The sequence below is a fragment of the Meleagris gallopavo genome, chromosome 25, assembly GCF_000146605.3.
Source record: "Meleagris gallopavo isolate NT-WF06-2002-E0010 breed Aviagen turkey brand Nicholas breeding stock chromosome 25, Turkey_5.1, whole genome shotgun sequence".
NCBI lineage: Eukaryota > Metazoa > Chordata > Aves > Galliformes > Phasianidae > Meleagris > Meleagris gallopavo.
This window is the reverse complement of record NC_015035.2, coordinates 3,684,231-3,706,170: the sequence shown is the minus strand read 5'-3', so window position 1 is coordinate 3,706,170 and position 21,940 is coordinate 3,684,231.

Sequence of the window (21,940 nt, the reverse complement as noted above, 5' to 3'; positions counted from 1 at the left end):
GCGGGCGAGGGGCGCGGGCCGGGGCGGTGGCGGGAGAGGAGCACGTGGGCGGGACTGCGCGGTGGTGTATGGCACAGTACGGTGCTATATGGCACAGTATGGTACTATGTGGCACAGTATGGTGCTATATGGCATGGTGTGGTGCTATATGGCATGGTACAGTGGTGTGCAGAATGGTGTGGTGTGGTACAGTCGTGTTTGGCACTGTACAGCCCAATAAAGCCCAGCACAGTCCTGTACAGTACAGTGTGCATGGCACTGTACGGCACTGTGGAGATGTATACATCCTGCACCATATGGCACAGTATGGCCGCAGGGGCATCAAGAGCTGCAGTTACTGCTTTCAGCACTGGCAGACATTAGCAGTGCACATCTGTCTGTTGTCTACTTTACATCCCACTTCCCCGACCCCTTTTTGCAGCTCCCAGGGTTGGAAGGGTCTCCTTGTTCTGGAGATATGGTTCGCTGCTCTCGCTCTGTCAGAAAGCGTTTTTGTTCTAATGCTGCACTCAAACAAAGTGCAGTTTGGCTCTGTAACAGTTATTTGGTGCTGGGAGAAACTTCCCCTGCAGCTGCTTTGTCTGACTGTTGTTTAATGATGCTCTGCCCGTGGTGAAGCAGAGACGAAGGGCAGCAGGTGCCCCAAATCGTCGGGATGTGGGAGCTCTGTCTGAGCCATTGGACAAAGCCCGGAGAGGATGTGAGTGTTTGGGTGTCACAGGACATGTGAGGCCAGGGAGGAGAGGGAGCAGCCCTGGGGGAGTCCCTGAGCCGGTTTGAGGGCTGGCACGGGATGAAGGGCGGAGGAGTTTGTGGGAAAAGGCAATGACAGTGAGCAACGGCCGTGTCTGGCAGGGCTGGGAGAGGGGCAGGGGACACCTTAATTAACCCAGCTCCAGACTTCACTGGGGCTCGAGGCCCAACGTGAATGAGGATGGGCACCGGGAACATTAATCACTTCTGAAAATTAATCTCTTCGCCTCCTTGCTCCCATTTGTAACACGGGAACAGAGACAGTGACCTTTGCCAAGGGCTCGGGTGGCCGCCGAAGCAGCAGATCAATACAGGGACGAGTGCAACATGTCAATGGCCTCATGCAGGTGCCCTCTTGCTCTCCTGGTGGATACGGACACCGGGAGCCGCCTCTCAAAGGCTTTTCCTTCCAAGGTGTGCAGCCCTTTGCTCTCTGTTGCACAGTTTGGCTGCATCCTCACCTGTGATGCGCTGCCCCATGCAGGCCCCCCATCCCATTCATTTTCTCCGTGCCAGCAGTGAACCATCCCATGGTGCAGGTGCTCCAGCCTTGCAGAGAGCCCAGGCTTTGGACTTCACAGGAGAAATGGGTTCCATAGATCACAGAGCACATTTACTAAGGAAAATATTGCTCTTTTATTTTCTTTATTTTTTTTTTTTCTTCCCAAGGAATCCTTTGCAAATACTGCATACGTTTGTAATGAATGTAACCCTTTCTGATGATTCAGTGACATGCTGTAAAGTATCACACTTGGATAAGCATTTTCTGTATATTTTTTTCTCGCCCGACTCGTATTCATGTCAGCTCCCCATGATGCAGTGCTGCAATATTCAAATTTTTGGTAGCCAATTGCTCTTGATATTTATATCCATTTTTAAGGGAATCATAATGAATAAATGTGCTCAGCTCTAACTTTATGCAAAATAAGCCGTGTGTACATCAGTAAATCATTAGTAGAAATTAATCATTTCCAAAGGCTGAGGATTAGATCTCCTTTCAAACTCCTGTTTATGTGTTTGAGAATTCACCAAAGGAGAAAACGCATTATGTGATAACTCGATCCCCATCACAGCTGAATTAGAAAGAAATATTGGTTTATACTCAAACAAATGATCTTCTCAAAGCAAGGTATTGTGCACGGATTGTGCTCTAGGCTTGCTTAACTTGATAGAAGTTGAATTTAAAGACTGGAAATAACAACGAATGGAGGAAGATGAGAAATTCCCACATAATGCCTTCTTTGGTAGCAGAACTGAATGGCAAAGTTGCTCTAACTGAAAAGAGATGCAAAAGAGAGCAGTGACCCAAAGCACTCAGCAATGAGGGGCTGAGATGTGGCCACATCCCAATAGGAGGGCACTCAAATTTTGTAGCAAAACCTCATTTCCTCATCGAGCCCCATCAGGAATATTGGCCCCCTGGTCCATTCCCACTTCCAGGAATGAACAGCCCCATGGGTGATGTTCGATGTGATTCATTCTCTGTGTGACTGGCAGCACCACACTGCCCGACTGCAGCACGGATAATCCATGGTACAACGTGTTGGACCGCTCTGTCTTTTGGCATTTGAGGGCAAAATACTCGTTTTGCTTTGCTCATCCACACTTTCAGAATTGTTAATTTAGGGAGAGATAACCAACAAAATAGCAGCTGAGACAACGGATTTAATCACAAAAGTAGCAAGGAAGGGAAACGGAGAATGGTCGATACGGACATGCAAGGTATGCTGCCTGCAATGGGCAGTAGGTGTAGATGTTCATGTAATTATCTGAAAACTGCCCCAAAGATGTTCTCACGAGGCCAAGATGAATGCAAGAAGTGCTGCTCTCATCTTTTATTGAACCAATGGAACTTAGGCTAAGCAGCCACTAAATTCCTATTTACACAACAGACCTTAATCGCTGCGAAGGAAGCACTCGAAAGCATTCGACAAATAATCCCTGTTTATGAAAGCGCCATAATATGCATTTACATAATCCCCACTTTAAAAAGCTCTATCAGCTCTCAAGTCCTTCAGCTGGAGATGCATGGGGGGGCTGAGAGGCACCAAGCACAGCAGAGGCAATGCACGGCTCCCAGTGGGGCACTGGGGTGACCACTGCAAAGGGCTCAGCATGCACTGGGCACTGCAAGAGCATCCAGTCCCTCTCTGCTTTCTCAGCCTGTTCCCCAATATCACACTGCTTCATCATGTGTGACTGCTACCAAAGGGAAACAACTCATCTGCAGTGGTTCCTATTGGTGTTCAGTCCTGGGAAAACAAGATTGAGTTCAGTTGGGCTAAGGAAGGGAAAATACACACAACCCAATTCATTTCCAGCCTCAGATTGATGCATACATCCATAACCATGTGTATGTGTCTTCTGCTGTGAACTCTGCCATGAGCATTTATAATACAAATGAGAACAGGGACCCACAAAAACACTGGGATTTATCTGGCCAGCATTCCAGCAATGGGAAATTTTAGCTGCAAAACCTCATCCCCTTCCACAGCTCCATGTCAGCCAGCCCCAAGCCTGGAGCTACAGCCCAGGTCATCCTCACTGCTGCTCCATTCTTCTCCAGAATCCAAAGGGCCCAGTGCTGGACTGCTAGGGCAGGGCAGGTCCCAGGTTCCCATTTTGTTCTTCAGGGCTTCTCCTGGGAGCTTCCTGCACACAGTGCCCATTGCAGTGCCTCATCCCAGAGCAGAGCATGCTCCTGAATGGGCGAGATAAGGGGGCTCAGCCTCGGGCTGCCAGCATCAAGCATTCCTTCCCCAAGTAACCCCAAAGCTCAGGGATTTTGCTCAGCGCGTTCCAAGTGCCGTTCCACCTTAATAATGAAGCTCACAAGGGAAGGTTTCCATTTAATGAGGCTCTTTGCAGTTTACATAAAACAACCACATGAATAAATACCCAGGTTAGAAAAGATAAGACCTGGGGATGAGTTTGGAGTGGGTTCAGCACCGAGGATTATGCATGCAGCGGATGAAGGTGCCTACAGTTGTGCTGTCGCCCTGTCTTGTCGATCTGCAGTCAACTGTGATGCAGCAGCAGCTGCAGCCAAACAGCACAGCAACGTTGGGCCATTTGCAGCTGGCCCTGCAGCTCTGTGCATGCAGCACCCTGCAGCCTGGCTGCTGCAAAAGAAGGGTTGCACGGGAACAGTTTTCTACTCTCCAAACAGATCCAGCATTGAACACCCTGTCCTTTTCTTGTCCCCACCCCACAGTGATTGCTCTGACAATGCACAGCTCCAGACAACGGTGTTCCACCCAACAGGCAGTGCTTCCCAGGCTGGCTGCCCCAATGGGATGTTTAGGACAGATGTGGGAGAAAAGGGAGGCAGCTGTTTTCCTTGCGGCGAGGTTGAGGTGTGAGGGTTGGGAGCTGAAGTGATGAAACCCTGCAGATTTGTTATTGTTACAAATTACGACTTGTTTGAGCCCTCCTCCTTGGGTTTTGATCTGTTGCGTTGGTGCTAATCCATATGTTTATGCTCTGCCAGCCTGGGTTCAAAGCGGTGTAATTCCACTTATTGCCAGGACCACACATCCTACCCTGCTCTGCTGCACCGCTGCTGCCTTCATGTTGGTCTTTGTGGGACCCCTCATTGGTCATTGGGCAGGGGGCAAGAGACTGAGGAGAAGGAAAACATCCATTTTATACAAAACTATTAACATGCACCTGGGACAGAGGATTGTGTGTCGTTGAGCATGGGCTGCTTTGTGACATTGCCACCAAATCTCGTTGCTCCACGCTTCATTTTGAGCCCAATCTGGTCAAACCTTTGAATAACTCACCCAGTCTGTCTGTTCCTGTCTTCTTTTGGCCTTTTCCTTGCACTTGTAAATCATTCTGTTAACCTTTTTCTGTCCTGTAGAGAGCCCCAATGAGATAACAAAGGGCTGTGCACCGCTGACCAACACGATACAGCCAGATGTGCCAGGTCCTACCCACAGACTATGAGGTAAGGAGTTTCTTACGCAAGCCAAGAGTGTGGAGCTGAGTGGGAAGAGCAGGTGCTGTATGGGACAAACCCTCCTAGCCACGATGCTGGACACATTCACATTGCTGTGCTGGGAGAGGAGGAGCTGAGGATGAGGAGCCTGCCCGATGCTCTGGCAGGATGCTCCATCTCTGAGTCATGGCTCTCCTGGAGCCACACCAGCTCCTTGGCCAGACAAGCTTTTCCTTCATTAACTCTTTCCTGAAGGAGAAGCAGAAGCTGATTAATTACAACTTAGGCTTTTTTTTTTTTTTCTTTCTATTAAACTCCTGTGAGCTCCAGGGGAAGAGCCTTAAGACTCGACTCTGATCCTGCTGCCACTGACGCCAGTAAAAAGCTCTCCACAGACGTGGATGGGAGGAGGCAGTGATTCCACGCCTGCGTTCAGCCTGGAGCATGGCCACACTGGGAGCTGGTGCTCCTCCTTCCCAATGCTGTCCCTTATGCAGCCCCTGCCCTGGGGGTGGCATTGTTGGAGGGACCGTTCCTCCTGGTCCCAGCCATCCCATCACCACCCAACCCTTCCTCTTGGATCTCATCGTTCTTCACCTCATAAAGGAAGACTCAACACCTCTCACCTTCCAAGCCTAATGGACTTAATTAATTGGACTTTGAAATAGTGATGACCAGATCTTCGGTGATAGATTTTGGCTCATTCCCAGAGCTCACAACTGCATTCCCAGAAGAGAAATATTCACAAACAAGGACCAAATCACAGCTCCTGCAAGTGGGCGAACCTTAGGAAAGCACTGCTCAGCTGTGTTTTTTTAGTTCACGGGTAGCTCAGGTTCTCAGTGCAGAATAGGGACACCAATGAAAGCAGTGCATTATTTACTCAGCGTGCAACCGATGCAACCATTCTGGATATAGGGCAGCATAGTTCAAAGTCAAGTTTTGCTTTGTTTCTTGTGCTGCAAGTCGTTGGCTGGCAGTGGCCCAGCACTGCTCAGGCTGCTGACAGAACTGTCTACCAGGGCTGTGAGCTGTGCTGCAGCTTGTCACTCCTGTAATTGAGCCACGCTGTGGGCAGCAAACACCCACTGCACTCACCAGGCCCTCAGGGCTCGGCCTTTCTCCTGAGTCACAGCACAGTGATGTGTCACCTTCTCTTCCCATCCCGCTTTCTGAGGGCAGCAGCTCCCAGCACCCCACCAACCCCGTGCTGAGGCTGCAGGAGGAGCCGTGCAGCTGCAGGTCTGCCCACTGACATGCACGGCCGTCTGTCTGTCTGTCCTTCCAGGGGTGGGGAGGGGGTTCAGTGGCACTCCGAGCACCTGGGGGTACAAAAGTGGAAGAGCTCTCATTAACAGGGAGGTTAAAGAAGCCAGGATATACGACGAAGTGAGGAAAAACGGGTTCGGCAGACATCACATTTCATCTTTATTCCTTTTTCTGTCAATCCATTCCTTATTGCCTGGTAAATTCTCTTTCAGGGGACCTCGGTTCGGCAATTCAGAACTGTTTAAATCCCCCGGCTGAGCACGACCTCGCAGGCAGGTTGTTTAATATTCAGGGTCAGATTTCCAATGGCCTCAGTGCCTCAGCTCAGCTTCAGTTGTTTCTGCAAAGCTATAAAAGTTCACAGGGAAAAAAAAAAAAAACACCATGCAACCACCCCAACCTACGCTCAGTTTGCAGTTTTACCATTGGTGGGGGCTCATAGAAAGGCTGACCACTTTTGCATAAGGGCTTGAGAGCGGATTTCCACACAAACAAAGAGGAACCACGCTTTGCAAATGTGTCTCAGCAGAGCAGATTCCTGCAGAATGGAGTTGATACCTGCACTAACCCAAGTGGCTCCTGCACTGCATCTCCCCCTCTTTACTGAGGTCTCCCAGCACATCACAACCCATTTGTCTACAGCCACACAATCACAAACAGAGCGTTTCTCCACTTCAGCTGCCACAAACAGATGCTCCATGCTGCAGAACAAAGGATCTGGGAGATGGTTGAGTGCTCCTTCTCCGTGTGCGTGGCCCCTTCTAACTGTATGCAGCAGAGAAAACACAACAACTTATTTAGAGTGGGCAAAGTATGTGGTTAAGATTCATTGCCTGCTGCAGTCAGCAGGGAGAAGCACTGGGAAAAAGGAGACCTGAAGCGCTGATAACTTTGACCAGAATATTTTCTCTCCATGCCAAAAACAATCTTTTGCCAGAACATATTCTTTTCACTACTGATGTTTTTCCAAATTCCCATTCCTGTAGTGCTTACAAACAGGGCAGAAGAGCTCTAGAATTGCTTCCAGCTCAAAGTCATGCCTCCCCCCACCCCCCCAACTGCACCTCTTCCCCCCATTCTAGGTATATTTTCATTAGCTACCCAACCTCTGGTTCTGATTAAATAACTTGTATAATTAGATTGAGACATCTGCTCATCCCTGGGGGAAGAAATCCTTTTCAGCACTGGACCAAGTCTGATTTGGTTAATTACCTTTGCAGTTCTGTATTAATGCAGTTTTTGATGGCAAGATGCTGTGGTATCAGGCTTATTCCTCCTGGCTTTCACAGCACTACAGTGAGACAGTTCAGGGATTAGGAATCAGGCACCAAGCCCAGGATTTCCTTCCTCTCTTCACTCATCTCAACACTCTTCTGTTTTTTGCTGATTAAAATATTTGGCTTTGCTCACCTGTTGAATACAGTTTCCAGGCTCTCTGAGGTGCAAGGATAACCGACTCCCAGTGACTGCCACAGAGCAACACATCCTGGGTTGCTTTGGAGTAATCACATTTCTCAGGGCTCTTTGACGATACAAATATTTATCAGTGAGCAAATCATAGGATGGCTTGGGTAGGAAGGGTCCCTAAAGACCATCTGCTTCCAAATGCATTGCTCTTGGCACTGCTGCCTTCTCGGTTCAGCCCTCAGAGATGCAGCATCCACACACAGACTGGCAAAGTGCAATGGGCACGAAGGAGAGGAATACGGCAACCTGCTCAGCCCTGCCCACACTGCTCCTTTCCTTTGGTGACTGCAGGTGGCAGCTCTTGCAGCCAGCTGTGTGCTGAGCTCCAGCTGTGTGCCACGTTCCAGCTGTGCAATGAGCTCCAGCTGCACTGCAGACAGAGGCTGTCTGTCAGACAAGCATCACCAAAGCTGCATAAAACCATGTGCACGGATGAAGAAGTGGAGATTTGCATGAAAGCTTGGAAAAATGCACTTGGAGAAATGAGTGGCAGCAGCCCAGTGGGTGCCAGCCCTGGGGGGTCTGCAGAGCTGTCGGCAGACACTGCTCCAAATGCAGGTGGGTGCTGCCCACAGCTCCAGCAGCCCAGTGCCCCCAGCTCCGGGGCATTTCAGCAGGTTGCTATGGCCCCAGTGCTGCTGGCAACGGTGAGAACCCAATGAGGAGCAAAATGAATGTTGTGCAATCGGGCATTTTTCTATCAACAGATGGAAACACCTAAAAAGATGTAAATCGGCTGTTTGATAATCAGGCCATAACACAAGGAGAATCTGAGGTTTCCCAGGGAAACTTCTACTCTCAGAGGCACGTACTTGCTGTTTATGTGACATGCCAGCCTGTCTCAGGGCTGTCTGAGGAGCTCTCCTGGGCAGCCAGAAGGCGCCTTCACATAAAATCGTCCCGGCTCATCTCAAAGCAAAAATATATTCAGCGCAGGATATAATTGTAACACAAATCTGTGAGTTTTATTTAAAAAAGTGCTAGAATGTGAAAGGATGGGGAGGAGAGGCAGAGGGCAGAAGAGCAGACAGATGCCCACAGGAGCTGTGTCCGGCACTGGGCTGTCAGCAGCACTGCGCTCCAAGCAATGCCGCCTCGCAGCTCTGCTCTGCTCTGACAGGTTGCAGAGATTTCCCGTGGCAGAAGTGATGTTTGTTATTCAATAGCTGTTAGGGTGTTTTGTTTGTTTTATTTTTTCTTCCCGCAGCTTCGTCCAGTTTGTTTGTTTGAAATTCATGGAAGCCTTCGACAGCCAAGGCGGTGAGCGGCAGATAAGGGAAACGTTTCACAGAGGGCCAGCTCCTGGTGTTTGGGGAAGCAGAAATAATCAGTGCATCACCTCTGGTTGGCTTCTTCACGCTGCTCACAATTGCTGTCCTTTCATCCTACACCTCACTGAGGAATCTGTCTGTGGAGCTGCCCCTTGAGTGGATGTGTTGCTATAGCCTGGACCGACTTCATTCCCAAGGTCTACAGATGCTTTGATGGCAATACTAGATGACCTTCAATGGTCCCCTCCAACTCAAATGGGGAGGTTGGTGGTCCTGCATGTGGCTGGGGGGTTGGAGATTCATGATCCTTGAGGTCCCTTCCAACCCTGGCCATTCTGTGATTCATTCTGTGATTCTGTGAACTCAAATGATTCTACGATTCTATGAATTTCACCTGATGGCAACCAAGAGCACACAAACACCCAAAGTGGGGAAATGCTTTGAGCAGTGACCACTATAGAATCAGAGAATCACAAAATCACTGAGGTTGGAAAAGCCCTGTGAGCTCCCCCAGCCCAAACCCACCCCACCCCCACCATGCACACTGACCATGTCCCCAAGGGCCACATCCCCATGGTTCTGAACACCTGCAGGAACAGTGACCCACCACTCTCAGGGCAGCCCATGCGTCACCTCTCTTTGAAGAAGAAATTTCTCCTAATATCCAACCTGACTTCCTAACATCCAACTGCTGATGCACCAGGAGCCCGCAGTTTGTGCCTACCAGAGATTTATCATCTTCAGTGGTGAATTCCTCAAAGTGCATCTCAGGAGGTGATGCTTCCTACTGCATGTGGCAGCAGATGGGTGCAGCAGCTCCCAGGCTTCAGCCCAGCCCTGAAACCAAAGTCCAGGTGCCAGAAGGATAAGACAACAGGAAGGTGTGATGCACCCCTGGCAGAAGGCGTCCCAGCAGCCACACAAAGCTGGCATCTCACCAGGAGCAGTTGGTGGCTTTTCCTCAGTGAGCTTCTGTAAAAAGAAACACTGGATCACGAGGAGACAGTGGGAGGGATGGGAGAAGACAAAGTGTCGTGTCTCTCTGGTATCCCTTCTGTGCGTGCTGCAGATGCCCAATTCCCAGATCTCCTGCAGGGCTCCTCCATCACAGCCCACCCGCAAAGAAAGGCCCAAAAAGCAAGCCGGATCCAATTGCACAAAGCTGGATCATGGATCATAAAGACAGCTTTGCTTAGTTAATCCTCTGATTGATTTTAAGGCCTCGCAGAGACTCAAAGACTATTAAGAGATTTGTGTTGGCAATGCTTCCCACACGAGCACTGTTTCTGCCCTGGCTCACCCAATGCTTAATCAGTCGTGGCCTCAGCCCCTTCTGAGGACAGAGCAACCCCTGAAACTTTCATTTACATCACAAACCTCTCTCTAACCATTTGGTGACACACCCTCTGGAAGAGCAGTGCCCATGCACAAGCAAAGCCCTAGCGGGCTGCAGACCCCAAAGCCGTGGCTGCCGCGCTCCTGGCACTCCCAGGACTTGTCTGGAGTTCTCTTTCCTTTGCAGCATGGTGCCATGGTGCAACACGCTGCGCTGCCACACGTCCTCCAGTCTCACCAAACCCACTGCCCACGCGCTCGCCTTGCTGTGCTCTCCATTTGGCAGCAGCTCTGCGACGCATCCCCAGCTGCTCCCTGTCTCACTCCACAACCCCATCTCTGCTGGGACGGGATGCAATGTGCTGAGTGTGCAGACCTGGAGTGCTTGCTCTTGCTTTGACTGCAGCTGCTCATGTGCCTGCCTGTTTGCTGCAGCACCTGCCTCCTCATGTCCAGATTCAAACTGCAGATAATACAACCCTGCTAGCCTCCTGGGCAGGGTTGTGTGTGCTGGGAGAAACGCTGCCCTTGAATATTGGGTGTGAGTCTGTGGGATTCTTCAGATAGTTTCTGCTTCTGGCTTGTCTGGAAGAGGCTGAAGCCTGACCCTCAGCCCCAGCTTGCTGCTCTTTGCCAGGAACCATGCCCAGGTGACAGCCAGCAGGTGCGGCTGCTTTTCTCGTTGCCAGTATCCCAGATTATTTGTGTCAAACCAAAATATGAGCAGTTCTGTTTCCTCCTGTCAGTTGGGTGCTTTGCTACAGCAAATAGGAGCTTTCCACAGAGCTGGTTTTTAAGCAGCAGCCCAAATGTTTGTTTGGCTTTTCAGGCTTGGTCCAGGGCACTGGCAGCCTCCTGAGCTGAGCCCTGTGGACACCCTTGGGCAGGAAAGAGCTCTTCAGCACAGACTGTTGTTGGCACAGAGCAGTGCAGCCCAAGATGCCACCGAGGATCAGGACGTGCTTAGCCTCCTCCCCAGGCTGGCAGCCAGGCTGCAAGCGGTGCTGTTGCTCAGTGAGATGCAACCTCCTGGATTTCCTCCCTGGGTTATGCCACAATGGCAGAGGAGGAAGCGTTGGACTGTGCCCAGTGTACGCTGTGAGCAATGCAAAATGCGCTCTCGAGCTTTGCTGAACGGTTTGTTTCACTGCAGGCAGATGCCAGGTGTTGCACAGAGCCCTCACGTCAGCAGCAGGGCAGGTTGCATACATGACACAGCTCACAGGGTTGGGCTGCTGCTGCCAGCTGCACACGGGGCATCACAAAGTGGGATTGGGATGCTTGGTCCAGGCCTCAGGGTGTGAGTGTGTGCAGAGCAGGAGACCCACCACATACAGCACCCATGGAGCCAAATGAAAGAGATGTTCGTGGGTTTTTGCAGCAGCTTGAAAGGGGATGAAAAACTCAGGGGAGGGCTCTTCACGTGCCAGAAGCCTTCAAATGGAAAGATCCCAAAACAACAAGAGCTGGTTTGAAAGCATCAAGCCTTTACCTGGCTCTGCCACTGCTTTGTGTCCCCACTGTGGGGTTGAGGAGTGTCCCAGAGCTGTTCTCTCTGTCTGTGGGATCAGAAAAGCAGCCAGAGAGGATGGCATGGGGGGGAAGGTCAGCACAGGAACACCCAGCACCCGTGTGGGAACCGCTGGCAGCGAGCGCACAAAGCAACTTCACTTGAGATGACCAGGAAAGGGAGAAGCCTGCAACTATCAACCATTCAACCAGACAGCACAGAGGAGTAACGAGCTTGAAGCCCCTGAGAATCAGGCCTAACAGCAGCCAAGGAACAGAGGCTTCTTAAATATAAGCTGAGCCTAACGAGCCCAAACGACCCTTTCGTTCAAGCCACTGATGGTGCCAATGACAGAACTCGTTTCTATTCCTCAGCAGAGCTGACCCACGGGCACCCAGCAGAGGTGGGCAGTGGGATGTCACAAACCACTGCCTTCAGATCAGCGACCACAGCAGGACAGGGAGCTGCAGGAGCTGCCTCGTTTCTGCCTTTTTTAATAGGGTGAGAATTCTGAAGCTGTGAGACAGGAATGCAGGCAGAGACCTGGCAGCTCCATGGTGCTCAGCTGAGCAAAGAAAGCTCTGTTAATAACCCATAACCCCCAGAGGGAGGGAGGGAAGGAGGGCCGGTTCTGTTTTTGCTTAACCAGGGTCTCCTGCCATTCCTGCATTATAATATCAAAGACCTGTGTGCTGAGAACTAGATAGAAAAGCAGGAGCAGCCCCAAATGGACATGTGCCAAACCTGTGGATCTCAGTGGGGTTTGCTGCGGGAGGGCAGGATTGGAGACACAGTCTGGGGAAGCAAAGGCTCAGGGGACAGGATCAGTCTCTAATTATCGTGCAGTTAATGTGAACGAGCAGCTGGGTGAGGAGAGGGAGGGAGAGCAGACATCAGATGAGCAGCACTGACCTGAAGCTAAGGAAGGAGAAGTTTACACCAGACACAGAGAAAATAATCATAAAGAACTGGCATAGAGCAGAATCCTGCAGGGAGGAGCTGGAAAACTCAATTTCAGGATGCACTTACAAGGAAACCAGGTGCAGTGTGAGCAGGAGAGGTGCAATGATGACGGCAGCAGAGGGACCTGGTGGTCTTACAGCCTTGCTGTTCCCAATGGCCCTGGGTGTGCAGTGCCTGGAGAATGGATGGGCAGCAGTAATCTACCAGCAGCACCACTGTCAGCAGGAACCATCTGGGCATTTAGCATACTGTTATATCAAAAAGAACAGAATGTGGTGGTCAGAAACACTCTAAAGGAATAGTGAGGGCCATTTCTACCAGTATCTCTCTGGGAAAATGTACATGCACAAGGACTGAGTGCTGCTGTATTCTAATCTGAGTTCAGCAAATCCTGCTCCTGCTCCAGTACTGAACACTCAATAAATGATGCTCAGCCACTCCATCCCATTAAGGACCTCCACAATCACGTGTTTCAGATTCCAGCACCTTGAGGGGCAAACTCAAGCATCTCAGTTGCCTTCGGGTGCCACCAGGGCCAGCAGCTGCATGGGAGCACAGCAGATGGGCATTTTCTGTCAAAGCATTCCAAGGGAAAAGAATGGTTTTGACGTGGGTGGGTTTTTTTTCGGATTGTCATTCTGAAGGATCACAAGTTTTCTAAAAGTATTTTGACACTTCCAAGAAAAATAATATCTGTTCTTTGGCACATGCATTGATTGTGTGATAGTTTTAATATTACAGATTAATACAGATCCTTCTGTGTAATTAGACCGAACCTTGCTAAGACTTTGAGTGTTGTGCTATGAATTGTCAGCCTGGCTGAGTATCTTCAAACAGCTGAGAATTAGAACTTGGCTGTGCTTGCTGTGGTTCGAGCCAGAGAGAAAAACAAGTAACCAAACGGTAACGTAAACTTCAATGGAAAGGTAATTTTGCTCTGCTGGTTGACTAATGATTTTGGCTGAAAATGTACGTTCACCAAACTGCCCCTTTGTATTGTAATGAGTCAAATCCAATTTCCTATCGTCAAACTTGCAGACGGCAGCCAAGAAAATCATGGTTAATTGAGGTGAATTATGACACTGGGTTTGTAGCTCTGCTGGATGGGGATTGTCTCTGTCCAGGTTACTCAGCCAAGCTGAGGTTTCAATTCTGTATTTCAGATTCTAGCAAACAGGTTCTTTCTGATGAGAAATACCTGAAGGAATTTGGACCCAGCGTAACATCTTTATGAGATTAGAGCCCCTTGGTCCCAACAGGACCCAGGAGGCAGATCTTCCACATTTAAGGAGAAAACCCACCAGCTTGTTCAAAACCATGAAGCCCTGTTAATCCCCAGGTTACAGCACAGCTGAGGCAGATTGTAATGCCTCCTGTGGGAGATGAGCAGTGGTTGCAGCCACAGCAGCCTGACAAAAGCCCTGCTAGCAATCAACCCCTTATCTCTGCACCTGACCTCATGCTTGGCTATGCCCTATCTCAGGTCAGGAAGAGGACTCTTGCCCTGGATGCCCAACTCCCCCTTTGAGTTTCAGGAACAAGCCTGTCCACAGCTGAGGAGCCTTCTGGTTTCTTCCCACCAAGAACTTGTTTGCTGCAGCCTCAGATGAATCCTTCCTACAACTGTGGTTAACCTCTTCCTATGGTTAGGCTTCTTATGATTCACCTATGCTAAACATTTTGCAATTAAACTCCCCCAGAGAGCAAAACAAGCCTTTATGAGAGCTGCAGAAGGCCTCTGTCTCTGGCTGAACCGGGTCTTCTGCTTTTGTTCCCATGGCTTTTTCATAACTGCTTTGCTAGTTCTCATCCTCGGGTTGCAAACTGGTGTGACCATAAGCTTTCATGAGATGGTCTGAAAATACAGAGAGAAAGAATGCTGGTGGGTCTTTCAGTCTATTCCTTGAAACTAATCCTTTTTGATTGGTAGAAACACATTTTGATGAGACAAGTAAACCCCTCCAGCAAAGCAAGTCCCTAAAATACAGCAAGGTACATATCTTAGGATGCTCCTAAATTCACAAATATAGGCAATTTACAAAAAGAAAAAAGGGGATCATCACAAAGAGAAGAAACTGCACCACAAAACGGCTCCGAAAACAGATGCACAAAACCAAGGTCTAAATACTGGAATCATCATGAAAGCCATTTTTGAGTTAAAAATATCATTGGCAATACCTAATTATTGGTGAGATCTGTTAGAAGTATTTTCCATGTTCAGAGAACGCTCACAGCTCAACAACAATCCTTCACCACTTCTGTATGAAGGTTTAAAAGCATTTCTATAATTTCAAGGGGAAAAAAAGAAAGGTTCAGCTCCGACTCCGAGCCAAAGTTTGCTGTGCAGTTAAAAAGTAAATGAACTTGTGGGTTTGACTCCTCTGTTTCCTTCTCACAGTGCTTCTACACTCCGACGGCAGAGCACACAGCCTGAACACGGAGGCTTCATGTTTTATTAATGGTGTCCAATTCATTTCCTGTTTTCATGCTGATAACCTACCGAGGTAGAGGAAGGAATTCAGGTGGCAAGACCTCAGATCCATTTTTCTTCTACCCATGAACGGTTCTCAAGCGGGTATTTCACCAGCAAAATCTCCTCATTGCATGTATTACTGCACTCCCTCCCCAGCAGAACCTGGGCTGCCTTCATTGCTGCGCCTTGGAGAGCCTCTGTGCTCTCCTCAAGGTGAGAGCCTGTAGGTTCTGATCCGATTGACATTCACTTGTTATTTTCGCTCCTGTCCTTTCTACATCACCAGCCTCATAATGCACCAAAATCCTACCCCAGCTTGTCAAACCAAGCCTGCATTAGCAACACCGTTCCCTGTCTGTAGAAAAGCCAATTCCTGGTTAAAGACAAATCATTGCAGAGGTCAACCCAGCTATTCAAGGAGATCTTACTTTTGTCCAAAACAGTGTTACCACTCTAATGAAATGGGGCAATTTTAAGAAAGCCAATGCTTTGTGCATTCTTTTCCAAGCAGAGCTCTTATGTCTCTTTCCAAGTGAGCTCTCCACGCTTGCAGCACTTCATAAGACTCACCTACAGCACAACAGCAGTACTGGGAGGGGTCTGCCCATGTGGGAGGTAAAATGCATTAGGTGCTGAAGATAAGCAGTAATCCTGGCACCCGGGGAAGCTGGAGCTGGTGCAGTACCTGCCAAGCGCTGTCTGCCATATGTGCTACGGATGTTTGAAATGCAGACTTTGCTCCGGCACCTCCTGGGAAAGCAGACAGCTCTGCTTCAGCCCAGCAGCAGCTCTGAGCACCTCATTAGCTGCTTTCTTCCACAGCCATCAGCCAGGAAAGTTGACCACACTAACAAGCACCTTGTCCCAGAGCTGTGGCTCTCACGGGGAGCAGCAGAGCAGCAGCAGTGCATGGGCTCTGCCCAGCAGCAGCACTGCCATTGGGTGCAGCTCTGCCCTGTGCCACTTCACACCAGCCTTCACAGAGGCCTGCTCTGCAGTTCCTCAGGCTGGAGACACAATACAGAAGGGAGTCTGACAAAACACTTCTGCAAAGAGCATAAAACTCCTTTCTGAAAGACAAGAAACAATGATGTTTCCCCCACGATTCCCACACTGGCCAGGGATGCCCATCCTGCTCCAATGCTTCACCTTCCCTTTAAACAAGGAACACATTAACAACAATTACTCTCCTCCAGCTTCTTCTTCCTAGGAAAGCTTCCCCCTGAGCAAAGCTTCCCCTGCACAGCACAGCCCTGCTCTGTGGTACAGGAGGGGCTGTGCCACTGAACTCTCAGGGTTTCTTTTAGGACTTTTTTCTTTGAAAGATAACCAGCCCTGTGATGGGATCGGTAACCTCCTCTGCGCTGGCAGAAGATGTGCACGCCTGGAGGTGCGAGTGTGTGGTCTTTGGGTGTGGGGAGGAGGGAAGGGGGGCTGACCTGAATGTTGGAGTTCAGAGCAGACTTTTTTTGCTTTGCCTTCTCTTGCACTGGGAAACCCAAGCACTTAAAGGAGTTCCCTTTCCTACCTGTGATGGAATAAAAGCGTCGCAGAGCTGAGCTGCCTCTTGGTGAGCAGAAGCACTGCGGGGCTGAGGCTGGAAGGGATCCTGGAAGGGAACTCGCACAGGACCACATCTTCTGCCTTCTGAGTCTCTATTCCACATCTTCAATGCCACCCTCGTGGTTTCAGAGGAGAAGAAATGCCATTATTTTACAAATGGGAGTGGAGATCCTCAGGTCAGCCAGGACATTTGCAGCTAGAGCACACAGAAATACCCACATACCATAACCTTAGTTCAGAAATGAGAGAACTGGCCACCTCACACCCCTTCAGCATATTCTACACAAACATTGAGCGGATGGACACAGAGCCACGTGTGCTGTAGGAGTCTCAGTGCCCAGCTTCCTCCTGTCTCAATGATTTAGCCCTGGTCTGGCAGGGAGACAGGACCACAGGTCTCTGCAATTCTTCCCTTACAGACAATTTTTGTTTGACTTGTTGTTAATCTGTGGTGACAGAAACTCCACAGCCCCCCAGCAATCTGCTCCAGCAGTGACCTACCTCTACCATCAGAAGGATTTCCTATTTTTCCCCTGACTCTCCAGGGCCCAGTTTAAGCCATTATAAGAAGAGTGTGGGAGAACGGAGCTCTCTCTCCTCCTCGCTGCACCATTTTGCTTGTGTGGCAGCAGCTCTGCTGTAGCCTATTTGTCTCCTCCGGACCAAACAAAACACAAACACACTTTTGTCAGTCCCTCTTTGCAAACTGTGCTTTCTAACTTTCTATTTAGACATTCTTACTGTTCACTTCCAGACGTGCATCAGCTGGAGAACATCTCTCACAAATTCCACTTCAAGTTTTGCTGCTGTTCAGTAGCATGGAAGAATGACTGCACATCTTCCAGTGACATGTTTGTACACCTTAGCATGGTGTTGGACTGGTTTTGTATAAAAAAAAAGAGAGCTTAGATTGCATTTTCAAGCACCAGAGTGTGACGCAATGCCAGGCACTAAAGCACCTCCAGCCCTGTAGGTCTGATGGGGCACAAAAGAGAGGAGCCCATGTTCACATCCCCACGCCCAGCACAATCTGTATTGCTGATAACATCAAGAAGCATGTGATCACATGGCCCAGCTGGCATTGCTGACGGATCCTAGCATCTGCTTTTTTTTCTTTTAAAGAAATAAGTCATCTAATGCTCGGTGCCCCCATAGGGGCATATGGCACCCTGCTTAAAGAGGCTGCAGGTCAGAAAAATGTGAAGTCCTTTTTGGAATACTTCTTCAACTGTCAATGCAATAATCAGAGCAAGAACATTTCTGACTGCAGGCAAAATAATTTTAAACCATTGGACACTCTTTATGGTCATTGTCTTTGAAAGCTGGCTGTCCTGGTGCTGGAAGGATACAGGTGAAGCCAACTGCTTGGGATCACCCAGCTCTGCTGATGGGCACAGTCACAGGGTGGCATGTTATGTAAACACTCCTGCTCTGCATTCTTGGCAGCAGACCACATGAAAATTCCCTTCAGATGTTGATGGGATTTAAAAAAAAAAAAAAATCATATGTATGAAAATCACCTTATCATTTACAATGCAAATCTTGGAAGGAAAGTTGGTAAATTAAGTTAGAGAATCGCCTAAATTAAGCTGGCATTCTATTCCAGTGCTTCAAACTCTGAAAACATTGCTGGCTGACAAAACAAGCCCTGGAATGATTAGCAAAAACCCTCCTTCAGAGGCAGCAGACGAGCAATCCCTTTGAACCTTCGCAGCACATCATAAACGCTCAGCAGACTTACAGTGTGGCAGTCCCAATGCTATCAATTATTTACCCTTTTTCTGTTTACCTTCAGGCAGCAAGTAATTATTTTTAAATATTAATTTAGTTGTGTCATGTACAGTTTGTGGTTTAGCTCTGAGATCTGAGATACAGAAAAGCAAACTGCATCTCAAATCACATTTAGCTGGTGACGCATTGATAGTCGGATCCCCACTCCAGCTACTCAGCAGCTGCACTCAACTTCTTCCATCATTAGAAACAAAACTCTGTTCATTGCAGGAATGTGAAATCAATTTTCTTAATAGGAAAAGACACTTATTTTTTTAGCCTAGAAGTCCCAGAAACTGGAAAATCCAAATAGGAGAATATATTGTTCTAAAAAGTTTCAGGTTTATTCGGCTGATTTTTTTTCCCCTCTTTTTGTTTCTCTCAAAATTTTCCCCACAGTGTTTTATTCTCTCCATCTTCAGCTAATTTAGGCTGGGAAGAAGTCGGCTGTTGTTCCTGTAGCCCTGAGAGAAAGAGATCCTGGGGGACAGGAGCTGCCTTCCTGCACTGAAAACTTCTTAGATCCTCAAAGGAGAAGATGGCTCTTGTCAGCTCACATGAATGTCTTTCCGCTGGAGATCTGTTCTTCATTTTTTAAAGTTCCTGCCAGGAAAACAAACATTCGTCCTGATTCACTTGTACTGATACAGACACCTGCCCGCAGAGAGGTGGAAGCAATTGCAAGTTCAGGGCGAACTGCTGGCTCCAGTGAGAGCAGCAGGACTGGCATCTTCCTGAACCAAACCACTGCTGACTTTCAGCCTGCTGATGCTCAGGTTTTGTACTGTGGCACTTTGAGCTCTTCCTCAGCATAAGCTTTTGGAAAAAGTCTTGACTGCAGCTGTCTCTGAGACAGAAGCAAGGAGAAACAGAACCCCAACAGTGAAACTTGTGCACCTTTGCTGGTTATTGCTGGTTCTACTGGCATTACAGGCCCCAGCTGGCCATTTCTCACCCTGCGAGGTTCTGCACAACTCCACCAATGCCAGCAGCACGTCCTTCTGACAAAGAACTCATAGCCACAGTGTGAACTGTGATGAAACACTGGAAAACAGATCTGAGAAAAAAGCATGAGCAGCATCATATGATTGCAGGATCCAGCTAAGGTACTACACTGCTCCAGCCAAGGATTAGCTGTAAAATGACCCAGTGAACAGCAGTGTTTCACAACGAGAAAAAACAACAGTGATATCTGATCAAATTGTATTCTCCCCCTCCCCCCCCAAGCTTTGCCTCCTTAACTCATTCCTACCTGTCAATCCTGCCCCATTATTGCTGCTGCTACAACCTCGCTAATGTGCACTCATGTTTTCCAAGAGAGGGGCCATGTCACGCATCTTTTTTTAATCTAAGTAGGAAATTGCAACCTCTGGTTCACCTCCAGTTCACCTCCCACCTCCCCCACCACTGTAAATATGGATGGAAGGGCCAGAACCAACAGCTGAGATGATGCGTGGTGTGAAGGAAATGCCACCACGGAGACAAACTTCTTGTAGTCTGCAAGAAATCTGCTCCAGCTGGATAGATCCTTTGGAAAGCCAGATGCCTTGCTTTCATCCTAATCCATAGTATTGTATATCATGCCTTAGCTTAGAGATTTAAGATTAGCTGTATACAGGTGAAGTCTTCTGTACTTTCTGTATTTTAAAACAAAATTTCCATTATAAAAGATTTTATGGAACAGAAGCAATTGGAAGTCTCTCTTCTATTCCCATTCTGGAGTCCTACTTGACTCTAGGGTCAGACATTGGTACACAGATGTACATATTCTGCATTCTGAAGTCATAAAGCTGCCTTGTTCCTGAAATCTCATGGCATGTGCTTAATTCCAGTCCTAACACGGGGAGAAAGGACAATGCCATCTAAGAGGAGATCCAGTAAACTAAAAGACACAAACTGGAGCAACCAAGTGGGTCTGTTGTCAGGCACCAAACTCCTAAAACTTCTACCTGATTTATACGTCTTTTATCTGGTGTTAACAAACAATTCCGAAGCTGGAAATCACCTCTGCTTTGCTGGCTTGGCTCCCATTTACCTTGGTAGCAACATTGACCAAATGCTGCCTGGAGAGATGCCAAGTTTCTCTTCACCTTGGCCAGCAGATTTAGATCACATCCCTTCTCGAAGTCATTTTATCCAAGGTGAATGGGGATAATGGCTGAAGAACCAACTCAAGTGTTAAGGGTAATGGCGGTGACTCCTCTCTTCCCATCAGGAGCCATGCAAGTAGGCAGAAGGCCACAGACCCCAAAGGTGAATCAGTTCCCTCAAAAGTGCAAATGGAATACATAAGGACACACTGAGTCTATGTATATTCCATCCTACAGGGCCAATAATTTCTTTCTTTTCCTTTTCAGGTTAAATCTGCTGCACTTTCTGATACGGATTTCTACAGCTGTGTGTAGGTCAGCCCTATCTTCAGCCTTCCGCGAGGTGGCACGGTGGATGTGTGATGATGGCTTCAAGCTGAACGTGAAGAACAGAATGAATCACAGAGTGATAGAGAAGATACCTCAGTTTTAATAAGGATGGGAAGATAAAGGTTTCTCCTTCTTACAAATTCACATTAATTCAGTGTATTAATGAGCAGCACGCTAGTATGACACAGCTTTTCATTCGTGCCTCCTGGTTCCTATGAAAAAAACTATTGACAGAGACACAGACAGAACCAGTGGGGCAAGAGTAACTGGAATACAGCATTCATTAGCTTTGGTCACTGTGAGTTATAAATTAATCTAAAGTCTAAAGCCTTATCTACAATAGCACTGAAAAGCAGGTTCCTGTCAATATAAATTAGAGATCATTTCAAGAGTGGTAATTCCACACCCACATATTTGAGCATCTATACCATAATGCTGCTAAGATTTACTCTGTAAATTCATCACACAAGTAAAACTGAAACCTATAGCGTTGTCCATGAGCTTAAGAAAAAGTTGTATAAGAGCTGAGGAGAAAAGGTTTTTAAATGCTATTTCTGGTAACCTATACATATCTCTTGTTAAAATTAACTGATTCTGTGTGCTATGTGTATCATAGAGATCCACATACCCAGGAGCATCCTGTCTAACCATTAGTCATGACTGATAATGAATGAAGAAATAAAAGTTGTGGCAACTGGACCATAAGTGACTCATACTGATACAAACTGTTTTTGTCAATTATGGCTTTTTAAAGCAGACCAGGCAGTGCTACTGAATCTCATACTGTGGGTTTCACAACAGCAGGTTTGTCAGGCAGAATTTAAATGAGGAAAAGTGTAATGCAAAGAGCCAGAAAGAATTCTACCTCACAGACTGAAGGCAGGAGATGCAATGATACAGATAGCTCCAAGTCAAATGCTAACTGTTTGCTCCTCCTGGAAAGCAGCATCTGAAATGGTAAAGCAAACCTTAAAAAATCCTGTGAGGACAGCTACTCTGCCTACAGCGACTGCATCCTGTATTATTTTAAGCTTCCAGAAAGTTAGTTGCTTGATACCATCTATACGTACATAGATATATAAGTGTATAGGTATGAAACACCATTGCTATACAAGAAAAAGCTGAAAATGCCATGGACTTTTAATCCCTACACAACGATTGCTGTGATGAGGCAATCAATCACCCTATCAGTCTTAGCAGATG